Source organism: Lepisosteus oculatus, chromosome 3, assembly GCF_040954835.1.
Source record: "Lepisosteus oculatus isolate fLepOcu1 chromosome 3, fLepOcu1.hap2, whole genome shotgun sequence".
Classification (NCBI taxonomy): domain Eukaryota; kingdom Metazoa; phylum Chordata; class Actinopteri; order Semionotiformes; family Lepisosteidae; genus Lepisosteus; species Lepisosteus oculatus.
Window position 1 is genome coordinate 62441536 of NC_090698.1, and position 12980 is coordinate 62454515.

Below are 12980 nucleotides of genomic sequence, written 5' to 3' on the forward strand. Positions count from 1 at the left end.
TTTCCACTTTTTGAACTTGTGTCTTGCCTTGACTTCTGCATTGTTATAAACAACACTTTTAAAAATATATTTTACTTTTCAGATTGTCTTCAATTGTCTTTGAGTATATCATGTGCACTCTGTGACTATAGTTACCCTGAGAAAAAAACATAAAACCAACCAGGACACAAGCGTCTTATCTAATGATTTAAAATCACTTGATCCTGAAACATTGGCATTTGGAATGGATGGAGCATAAAGGACTCCCAGCTTTTACTGTTTCATAAATGCTCATATCACACTATTCAAGCAGCACTGTGAATATGACCTAATAAAACAGTCAGTTCTTTCTTCAAGTCTCCATAAATGAGCCTGTAATGTGGAAAAATCTACAGTTAATGTGTATAACTGTGAAACAGCTATGGTATTATTCCATCATTTCATTGTTTATAGCAAAATGTTATTGTGGATGTTGTATATTAGTAAATCTCTGAATAACATTGCAAAATATTTACACAATTCAATTATGTAAATTATGTTAATATTTTTCTAATAATTTTTACTTTGAAGGATAAAAATTAGGGGAACTTTTTTCATAAATATCAAATATCTGAAAACATTTTTGTTAGAAAACAATTCAAGTTTTCAATACACCGTGTTTTCAACAGCAATAAAGACACAGGTGGTTAAGCAATGTGACTGGGATTGAAAAACATAAACTCACCATGTTACCACAAATTCCAAATCTAGTACTTGAGGTTAAATTTCCACTGTGTAGAAGGAAAACCCCCTGGAACATAAAAAAAACCCACCATTAAGTTTGTAATCTGAGATTTATAAGTAGTGTATGTTTTGATTTAATCTGGCTCTTGCCAGTCTGCTATACAAAAAAAGATGCTAGAAGTTCAAATGGCACATTTCATACAGCTAAGATCATTACCTGAACTAAGCTACTTAGTAATGTAAACCATGTTTCTGTGACAACTGATTATATGACACTGGTGGCCTCCATTCGCAGTGTTGACATACATCTAATTAAGGTGTCAGAAGATCACTGCATCTTTAACACAAATCTAGCTTGTTTTGTTTTTTTTTTTTAAAGGTGAATGGAGGCTGTCTGCATTCAGAAATATCTCAGAGGAGAGAAGAAGTCCAAATGCAACCTCAGCAGTCAAGGACATAGGATATAAATTACCAAGACGGGCCCAGGCAAAAGCATCAACAGGCCTGACAGGGTATGATATCTTCCAGCTGGAATTACTTAGAAAACTAGTTGAGTAGAACATATGCAAGGGGGTTGGCAAAAGCAACGGGAGGGGGGAATTCAGGGCAGTCAGCTTGCGTGCAACTCCCACTTCCGTTAGGGTGTTTTTCCAGAGAACAGTTTGCTTGTTTGGCTCTTGTCCAGCAAGGGAACATTAAACTGTTAAGTAAAGACATTTTTCCCCATTTCTGGATACATTTGCTTGTCCCAGGGCTTATGCATCTTGTAAACCTTTGGATGATGAATGTTTTCAGTTACTAATACTTTGTGGAATATGTTTTCCTTTATTTTCACCTATTTCCAATCACTGGTTTGTGGTGCTCCTAATCCCAGTTTATTAAACATTTTCCTGTGTCATTTCCCAAGAAACGTGCATGCTTAAAAAACATTTCATTTAGTAAGAACCAAACTGGTGCAGTGGAACTAAGACACAGACTTTCTCAAATGTAAATTCTGCACAAAAATTATCTTAGTGACTTTTGCAGTTTTTCTTGCAAAAATCTTAGCAGTCTTTGCAGTTGGATCTTCAAACTCCTGTTTAGCTTTTTTATTTTCTTTGTACTTGATATATTTGTACAGTTTCCTGCCATAAATCATCATTACTGGTTGTATGTTTTCATGTAAGGGCAACAGATACAGTATGAAAAGGTAAAGGTACATATTTAGATAAAAAAAAACAACACTAAATTAAAAACCAGAACAATGTGAGACTGACAGGAAATTACTGAGAATATATCAATCAAAGCCTAGAAGTTTGGCATACTTAAAATGAGTCACAAGTGTCTGACAGACTTCAGACTATACTGTTTTACCAGCAAAATGTACTGTATACTGGATTGCATTGTTTCAGTTTTAGGTTTTGTTTGTCAGTCTTTCACCTGAACAGTTATTTAAGTTATTGTTACTGTTGTATATACCAATTAAGGGTTACCTGTGTAGTTCTAATGAGAAGGCTACACTAAACTCATTTTGTGTTTTATTACATTAAAATATATGTCCTGTTTTATTTTAAAAACTCTTAACTCAAAAACAAGATTAACAAAAATGGTAAATCTCCATTTTAAATAATTAATCTAACTCACAGCGTCTAAAAATCTTTAAAGAAAATACAGCACCATTTTGATATGTTTTTCTCATGTAATGGTGTCTTTTGTGTTACCCCAACAATACAATTGTATACCCCAACAAACAGTTAGCACTAGTTCAGTCCCTATGTAAAAAGTGTAAATTTTATTTATGGCATTAACTGCAATTATTTGGGAATATAATAATGTAGGAAATATAATATGATACTATAATCCCAGACGAATTGCTATTAGCACTATTTTACTAGTTTAAAATGTCAAAACATGGTAGTGTACTGTATGTCTGCCTTTTGTACTTTTGGATCTGAAGCTGTTAAAGGACATGAGTGAGTGTATCTGGGATTTAGTGGTCTTACTCTTGTGTTCTAACACTGCTTATGTTTTGTAGGGAGTCAGATTAATTGAAACAGAAGAAATGACAAAAAAATCCAAACATTTAACACACAGTGAAATTTAAACATTTACAGTTAGATTAATAATTACATAGCTGGTATAGGGCTGTCTCATTTGCTCTCCTTTGCTCTCCCTTTGGGATTTATTACAGTGGGAGTAGCCTTCTGATAATTCATAGCATTAAACTTTTGTATCTGACTATATTCTAACGCAATTTATCACCACCTACTATTATATTCTCAGAAAAAGGTCTCAAAGTGAAATTTGTTCCTAACAAAGAGTTTATTTTCTGATGCTGTCACACTTACAATACCCAAAGGGGGTGAGGTGGAGGCATATTAACTGGGCGTTTCAGGATAAGTTTTTTTTCTTAAACAATGTTGCTTAAAAAACTCAAGGTTTGAGTCATATTGCCCCATTAGACTGGGAGGGCTAGCTTGAGTATATTTTAGAAACAATCAACGAATACATTTGTTTTTTTGGGGGGGGGGGGGTCTGATAGAGTCAAGTATGATTTGATTAAATCAGAAAAACACTTGACAAGAATGAGGCTGACCACCGCAGTCATGGGTCATTTACTTAATCACTACTCAAGACAGTGAAAACATTACTTTCTTTTGTTCCATACATATAATATAGTATCACAGAAAGAGCTCTATTTGTCAGGCTTTTTATGCAGTAAACCAGTTTACCACCGTCACTGGTATTTTATACCGTTTTCACACGTGCATCTGGTGCAGGGTTACCCGACTCTGGTTGTTGTTGTCTGGAAACCTAAAGGTTTATGTATATACTGTATATGGTTAAAATGTCAAAACCCCAAAGCCATGAGGATGTGGTAAGTTCAGTTAAATCTTAACTAGCTGAATTTACCAATTCTCCCACTTGAAGAGCTTTAAACAGACATGATAAATCCACTGGAGTCTTGAACGCATGGACTAAGGACTTAGAAGCTTCTGTCTGCCTCTCTTCCACCTAGAATGTGGCTTGTACAATGGTAAGATTTGTTCTTACCAGTTCAATATAGAAAAAATATTTTTTAAACAATAGTTTGTTAAGAAATGAGATTTGTGTTGTATGAATGTAATAATTTTGCACATCAGAGTGAGGTCTTGTCTCATTAGAAGTAGAAGTCAGTTTAAAAAAACAAAACAAAACAAAAAAAAACAAACAAACTGACTTAGAAAATTCTTTATAGTAAGAAACACATGCCTAAATGTTTAACATTTCAATTGCTATATACTGTATCACACACGAACACACATTGCTATACATAAACACATTTCCAAGACATACACTTTCCATATTGGTAACATTCTAAGATGAAATTCTACATGTGAAGAAGAATTTATAAAATAAATGACTTACAATGCATTATTAATGCAAATTATCATTCAGTGGTTTGGATGTGCTGACATTCAATATGAATTGAAAGAATAAAAACTAAGAAATAAGAAGGGTTATGGCATGACAAAAAACACAAAGCAAACCAAAAAAGTTAAAGTTTTTCACGGTAACAGTTAACAGTTATTTACACCATTTCTATACTAAGCAATGTTCAGAATTCCAGAGAATGAGAAGTAATCAGTAATTTGATGATTTTCAGCTGGTGTGCTCCCTCTTCTGGCTATGATGACCATTACAGAATACACACAATCTTTCACACAGTAACTGACAAAGGCTCCTTCTAAAAAAAAAAAAACAGAGGCTCCTTCTACTGTATCTCTACAATGAAAACCTGCATTCAACTAATGGGCCTGTAGGTTTCAGTGGGTGCTCTAAGGTATTAAGTGTGCTCAGTGACTATAGCATACCGCCATATATGTATTTTTTATTACAAAATTTTTAACAACACAGTTTACCAATTTAGGTATTTAGTTTTTATTTTGAAATCAGAATTATTTATTTCCTTTATCAGTGTGGCAAATCCAGAAGGTCAGGTTCATTCCATGCTGAAAGAAAAGCAACAGCCAGAAGATGAAAAATGCATTGCAAGCACGGACCCCACATCTGAATAATTTAGCGTTGGAATGTAAGAAGGATATTTTGCTTATTTTGTAGTCATTTGATGTTCTTCTTTGATTTATATTAATAAATTACACCATTGTTTGATACCATACACCTAATATACAATGATTCCAATTACAAAACTGTAAAAACATACAGTATTACAGTTTTTCGCATCTAGTTCCATGCATCAATAATCTTTGCAATAAAATCAAGTATTTGGATTCTGCACAAAAAAATATTTGTGACAAGAACAATCTGTTATATATATTTTATGTTTGTGTTCATTAATAATGATAATATTCATACATTCCTATTTAGAACATGACAAATTGCTACAAATAAAAGAATGCTAAACAGATGACTGCTTCCAAGCTAATTGCTAATTGATCCCAGAATTTAATTTGGGTTTTGAAAATACTAATGATTAAACAGAGCAAAATGGTTTGATAAATTGTTCCATATGTCCAGCATGCCCTATAAAAGGCAGTGTCTTTTGTGCTTGTCTCAGTGCACCCCGGTTTACTCCCTTTAAAGATTACTTCATTAACTTCTCAAAATGTTCTTTGTCCTACTTTGAAGTTGTCTTTGTTTCAGTCACCATGTCCCATGTGAACTCTTGTCGCAATGCGTTTCTTATAGCTACCAACTAAAATTTCAAATAAATAAAAACACACTTCTTCCACTGTTTGTGGCACTTTTAGAAACATGTTATGTATAAAATACAATTTGCTATTCTGACACTTTTTACCCCATTCTCTGAACAGTTGTCTGCACGCTACACAGTTGGGGATAGTCTGTGTAAGGAGCAAAGGGTGTTTTGAAATTAAATTAAAACTTTCAGTTTTCTGACAAAAATTAGAAAGAAAATGATAAAGGAAATAACATAAAAACCTTGATGTTTTATATAAATTTCCTTTTAAACAATAAGAGGCACAGTGTAGTGTAGAGTACACAACACACAAGGCTTTAAGAGCACAAAGGAGTCTTTACCTTCAGTTTCCATGTGTGCATTTGTAGAGAGAACTATTTGTATTATATACCAATATATGGTGCAAATTCTTATTATTCTAACTAGGATAACAACAGTCTAGGTATCATATAATGAAAATATTAACACAATAAAACTGCTGTGCTTTACTACTATTTGAATAAATACAGTTTGTATCTAAGGTTTATGAAGATAATAAATTTGTATGTGCCCATTTTGTTGAGAGCACAAATTAAATATAAAGCCTAAGCTTTATATCTTAAATAAATAAATGAATATGATATAGTTACAACAAAATTGCAGTGCATAATTAGAATAAATCTTAAAGACAATTACATATGATACATTCTGGGTGTAACGACAAGAGATGTGACCTTTTATTTAACGCCTTATGTAATAACAGGACATGTTTCAGATCCTAGATTATACTGTGTATATTCTGATCTTTTTACACAGTGTCCCTGCCTATATGGCAGTGTTTCAGTACATTTTCAGTTCACTCCCACACGTGTGAAAAAATGTTTGTAGCTGCTGTTTCAAGGCCTGTTTTGACAGTGATGCTTTTAACTTTGACTGCCAACATGTTTCCAATTATATTTAAGAATATGCCATTTTATATTTTAAATGTGCATTTATATTTGCACAAACACCCAGAATGTAGAATTATACATTTTCCAGAGGCTTTATTGAAAATACTTTAGAAAAGCAAGTCCCTTTGATGTTAATTTTTCAAATTATATTTTTAGCTTGGATTTTTTCAGTTAATAAGCATTTAAAAAATAATTGAAATGAAGGGAAGAAAGTATTCAGATAGTAATTTTAAGACAACTCATCTCTTCCAGATCTGTAAACAAGAAGCAGCCACAAGAAGCATCTGGCAAATAAAGAATTTAAATCAGGCTGTAATTATCAGAATACTTCCCTAGCTTATCTTTATATAGCATAACAAACAGGCTCTACAAGAACTGTGAAAAATGTTTATGAAAATTAGGTCTCTTTTGAATGTCAAGTTAAATTTACCTGAAAGAGCATTTGAATGTTATGTCCATATTAAGGAATGTTTAAAGTGCAAAAACAGATTAGAATTAAAAAGAAGTATAGCATTAAAGGATTCAAAAGAGCAGCAAAAAAAGTCCCAAATGAAACGTCTATTACACATTTAAATCTTGCGATCTCTGGTACAAAATAATGTTCTACCACCCAATCGCAAATAGAGCTGTGCAGGCAAGAACCTTTACTCCAGTTCATGGTAAGGTGAATTTTAAAAGGATGAAAATTCAATTTGTATGTTTTTAGTATTTGTACAGTATCTTTACAGAGTGTATAAGAGATACTTCTTATATCCATTGTATTTACAGGAACCCTGTGTCTTGGCAGAAAGTGTATCTCTTGCATAAAATACACATAAAACATTAAGGTTGGAACAGTATAGATCAATGGGGAACAGCAAATTAACTGGCTCTCAATGCACACAGTAATATCTACAGAGACATACTAAAACCACTGCAGATTGGTTCTATCAGGAAGCAGACAAGTCTAAAACCCTCCCAGACAGGCAAACCTGTGAATGCAGATCTTTAACCAAGATCTCATGATCTTGGTTAAAGTAAGATCAAGGGCTTCACAGTAATGGTGGAAGGCTTCCCCATTCACACATCAGCCATAGTCAGGAATCCATAGTGATAATTTTTTTTCCTTGGAAATATTGCCTGCATTAGGCACTTTCTATCAGTGTCTGAGACTGAGTGCCTTATTCACGCATTTATAACATCAATGCTTGATTTCTCCACCTCTTTACTCTATGGGCTCCCTAACTCTCTGCTCAACAAGTTGCAAAATTTCCAAAAGTCACCCGCTAGATTACTAACCCACACCAGACCTTGGCAACATATCTTTCCTACACTTAAGTCACTACCTTTGTTGTCTAGAAAGTCACGTATTCAATCGAGAATCGTGTTACTGACTTTCAAGGCTTTAAACAATCTGGCTTCGCCACACATTTCTGACCTCCTCCATGTTTACAGTCTGTCCTGTAGGCCACGTTCAGTTGAGTCTGGTCCTCTGCTCACTTTGCCCAGGACTAACTCTCAGACTTGAGGTGGCTGTGACTTTTCTGTCGATTCTCCAGTGTTGGAATGATGTTCCTCAGTCAAAGTCTTTGACTCTCTTCAAGCCCAAACTTGGAACTTTCCTTTTTACTTTGGTCTAAGTCTGATTGCTGTACATTCTATCTACTGTATATAAACCTGGATGCTCTTGTTTGTGTTCCTTCTTTTTTACTTTTTATTGTACTTTTTTTCTTTATCACTATTTATTATGTATTATTATGTAACTAAATACTGTGCATGAATATCACTGTGTGATTAAAAAATATGTAATTATTTGCATGAATATCACTGTGTGATTATACAATATGTAATTATTTAATGGTGCATTGTTATTGTTACTAAAGAGATTCTATCATATTTTATTTTCTTAATTATTTCTATGGTTGTATGCTTTATTTTTGAAATACAGTTTTTTGGTATATGAAGATGTTAAAATTGGGCAAAAAATGACAAATGCTCAGGGCATTTTGCTGCAAGATGAAATGTACTAGGCACATCTACACTGTACCCCTAGGAAATCACAAACGTTAACATTTTAAAGGACTTTTTGAGTTCAGCGCGACTACAGAAGAGAGGTGTAGAAAAAAAAAATTAAGGCAAGGGTATATAGGATAAGTTCAGTTTTACCTGGACACAAATAAAATATTTACTTACTTTAAACAAGTGACTACATGTACAGTACATCTCAATCGTTACTTTGTGTACTTAGGAATTCAGCTGATTCAGTCTGTGCTTAAAATATTTTGTAAAAAAAGTGTTTTGCTGCCCTCTGTAGTCCTTGTCTACAACTGCATGTAATAGAGGGAAAACGTGTTCACAAATATGAAGTTTCCACTAACATTTGCTTCTACTGTCTAATTTGTAGTCTAAATCTAACATTGACTTTGAGGAGCAAAGCACAGAATTGTATTTATGTTTTATAAGATAATAATGTAAAATGAATTAAAAGAAAATAAAAAATGTTGTAATATTTCCAATTTTTACATTGATACTCTTTTACAAATCATGAGACATGAGCATACATCTAGCAATATACTGTATGGTAGAAGTTGATGTTTTGACTGGAGCTTGAGACATAAGTAATGTTTAGAAAATTTTAATTCCAGAATAAAATATATCTTAAATAATTCCTTCATCCACTATCTTAATTCACGTTAATTTCTCTGATGGCCATTGCATTGAGTAAATGACAACAAAATCAAGAAAAATATTTATATATACATATTATTATATATTAATATATTGAATGTAAGTGCACCAGTGCTGAAAACCTATCTATGTATGTTTCATAGTTCAGGTAAATACTTGATCTTTTTTTGCCACACTTTGTTCTGTCTTCTTTGAAGGTCTCAAGTACAATACAAATAATAAGCACAACATTGGTTTAATTGCTTTTTTAACAATATTCTAGATTTAACTTATAAAAGACATTAAATCGGACTTGTATGTTATCTAGTATAAACACATACATGTTTCGTACTCCTCAATGAATGACTGTTTTGGACACCCTACACAACATTAAAGATGTTTGTTTATATTATTATCCTTTTCACCTTAAAATTATTTACTGGAAAAGGTCAGTTCACTGATGTAGTATACATACTTCATTAAGATCTCATGAAATAATGAGTTATTAAGGCACACCTACAATTCACAGTCTTCAGTTTAACAGCTCAGATAAAAAAAATACAGATTTTAGCTCACCCCTAATTGAACTGCTGATTAAAAAAGTATCACAGCTTAACGAATGGTGGCTATTCAAACTTGGATATACTGAATTATTTCAAGGATGCCTTTAAGATCTTGATATAAAGAAACCCTTTCATGTTGTATTCCCTCTTTTACCAACATCTAGAAAAGATGTCAAGTTTTTTTTATAATAAATGACTTTGACAGGAGGCAGCTATCACTATGTAGTTATTCCCTTTAGCAATTGTTGGCTGGCTGTTAATTGGCTGATCTGAAGCTTTGCCTTTCAGTAGCAACTTGATTCTCCTCACGTGCAAAAAATGACTGGATTAAGTTGTTTCTCAGGTTTAGTGCCATGAGAAGTGAGATTTCTGGGAAGCTAGGAAGGAAGAAAGGAAAAAAAAATGGAAGTGTTATATGTAAAAAAAAAAGATGATTTGAAGGTTATGCTGCTCAACCCTCAACTTAAGCAACTAATTAAGACAAGTGGGACTCTAAAGCTGAAGAAGCTCTTACTAGGTCAAAGGGAACTGAGCAAAGACTATTGCTTTATTTGTGGTTTCTAACTAAAGGTGTTAATTGCACTGCACGAAACAGCAGTGAACTGTACAGAAATGCATTACATTTCACATTTTGACTCTGTGCCATACAAGCCTAATACCAACTGAAAGGTTGTGGTGACCTTTAATGTTTATGTACACAGTATTATTTTCAATCTGTCTGTTTTACTTAATTGTTTAGTCTAAACAGGTGGCACAAACACATACATTTGGGGGGCAATTTAGAGAGTCCAGTTAACTTAGGCAGCATGTCTTTGGACTGTGAGAAGATACTGCTGACCCCAACAAAATTTCATGCAGCCACACAGATCAAATGAAAACTGCACACTGGACTCAGACTAGAGTTGAACCCAACACTATAACAGTGAGTCAGGGGAGCTCACCACCTTTCCCCTCTAGTGTCATTATTTGGCTCTTAAACGTATTTAACTCAAAATAATCTACACACCATACATCTATATATTATAATATTTTTTATAACTTTTGTTCCCTTCTAAATATTATAAAACAATAATAAAGGTTAATATTGAGGGGGTGGCTATTTGTCCCATCTCATTCATTTTGTTTCTAAAGGTCATTTGGCCTCCTTGTCTCCCCCAGTCAACAATTTTAAATTCTTCAACAACGAGGCTTTATACTTTATGGTATGTTTAAGAATCTTGTTGATTTCTATTTCAATAACATGACAGGGTAGCTGGTCTTAGACTAATGTGTGAATAGTTGATCCTGAATATATCATTTCAAGGACTGTACTCAATTTCACAGTCCATAAAACAGAATCTCTGATGTTAGGTATCAGTATAGAACTCCCCAAAAATTCCTTTTTTCCCAGTCCCATTACATGCAGGATGGATGTCCTTGACCATTCCTCAATTGCAGCATGTAGTAATTTGGAACTATATGGTTTTTTAACTCCTTGGGGAATATATTCCATTTCACCACTCCTTACTCATTTAGCCTTTAAATTGCTTCTCCACATTGTCATCATCAGGACAAGGATGAATAATGACATAATAATGGGGCACTCAGATGCTTCAGGGCTGTTTATTTTAGTCATTGGACCACTGAAAGGAACCAAAATTTGATTAACTGGGACAGGTATGGAATGGACAGATTTGATTAGCTCTGTATTGTGTTCTTAGTGATTGCTACAGTATTTGTATGTATTTCGTTTCCCACGCCTTGTCCTGTGTGACCCAAATATGAGTGAGAGGATGAGTGAGTGTGGCTGAAAGTCCTCATACATTTGGACTTCTGCTCAGGTGGGGTTGTCAGCAGGCCTTGAGTGGATGCCTTGAGTGTGTTTGCGTGTGGGCGGTTCTTCTTGCTCCTGATGTTGATGTACTCTGCAATCATCAAAAGTCACTTTGCTTTGTGGGCATTGTAACTGATTGTTTCTTCCTGAACAAAAATTCAATTTACTCCTGAAAAGCTTACATCACTTATAAGAGCTGCACTAATAATTTCATTATGAGAAAAAGCATGTGGAGAGCTCAATTCAATGCTAGCAATCTGGAGTACTCAATAGTGTACAGTGTAAATACTTAAAATATAGAAAACTGGTCAGGTCATTTGCTTACATTTCAATGTTGTACAATAAGTATTATTTTGAATCAAGTTTTTTTTTATATCAGAATATGTCTCTTAATGATAATTATTGCCTATGTTTCACAGAAAGAATCAGTGCACAAATCATTTTCTATCAGTTTTATTTGAATAATGATTAAAATGAAGCATACATGACTAATGAGTACTCTTAGGTTGGAACACAATAAATTAATGACACGTTGATTGCATAATTATTTCTGATTACTTTGCAAAATAAGTAAAAGAGGAAAATTCTTAGCCACATATATTGGAACACTGATTATAAATTTAGTTGTTCACTGCTTTAATTTGCTAAACACAATTGATTAACTATTCTAATTTATTTGTGTTTTTTATTTTGATGAGTAATGACACACACAATTCTGCAACACTCAGTGTTTAGGTCTTACTGGAGATGGAAATGCTTTACTTGGTGTAACTAAGGCTTACCTTTATCACATTTGTCTCCCACAAGCAAGAGCCAGAGGTTTCTCACCTCTTTTTGAAAAAGCATCTTTTCAAAAACCTTCCACGGAGATTAGCTGTCTTTGCTTATGCCATCCTGTCTACTCTTATCTTTCAGTTTTGCTGTTTCAGTCAACTCCCGATGAAACTCCATAAAACCACAATTTCTTGGTTGTACTTTTCCCAGTTGACCCTACTTGCTCTGCCCACCCCACCTTTAATTCTTTGTTTTTTGGTTAAGTGTTAAGTGTAACAGTGCTGATCTCTGGCCAGTGCCTTTGGTTCCTCAGCCAGGTGAGTTAATGCCAAAGTATTAAGTGTGCTATCTCTTTTATATTATTTGCCTTGTTTTGTTGTTACTAGAAATTGACTGAACTATTGAAATGTTGATTTTCTAGCAGATGTCTGGGTGGACAAATTCTAATGCTGCACTTCTATTCACCTACATATAAATACTACCTGGCTGCACAAAACTCTACTGTAAAACTTTACTGGCTGCAATAAACTCTATGAGCTTATTTTCTAACACCCTTCCCCCCCCAATCCAACTACACTGTTGCAGCATTCGCTCCATGTTTCATCCTGTTTGAGAGGGGTTATGACAGCACTATTCTTCCACCGGCAGTGTTATTTCCTTAGCCAAGTAACTTAATGCAAAAGTATTAAGTACACTGTCACTTAGATTCATCGTCTCATTTCATTGTTATCTGAATTATACTGAACTACTGAAACGAGGATTCGGGTGCGTATACAGTAAAACATTTGGATGAATGAACTGAGTTCAGATAAAGGATGGTGCAACTTTATAGATATCCTCCCACATTTTCACATCTTGAATAGCAGGCATGCTGG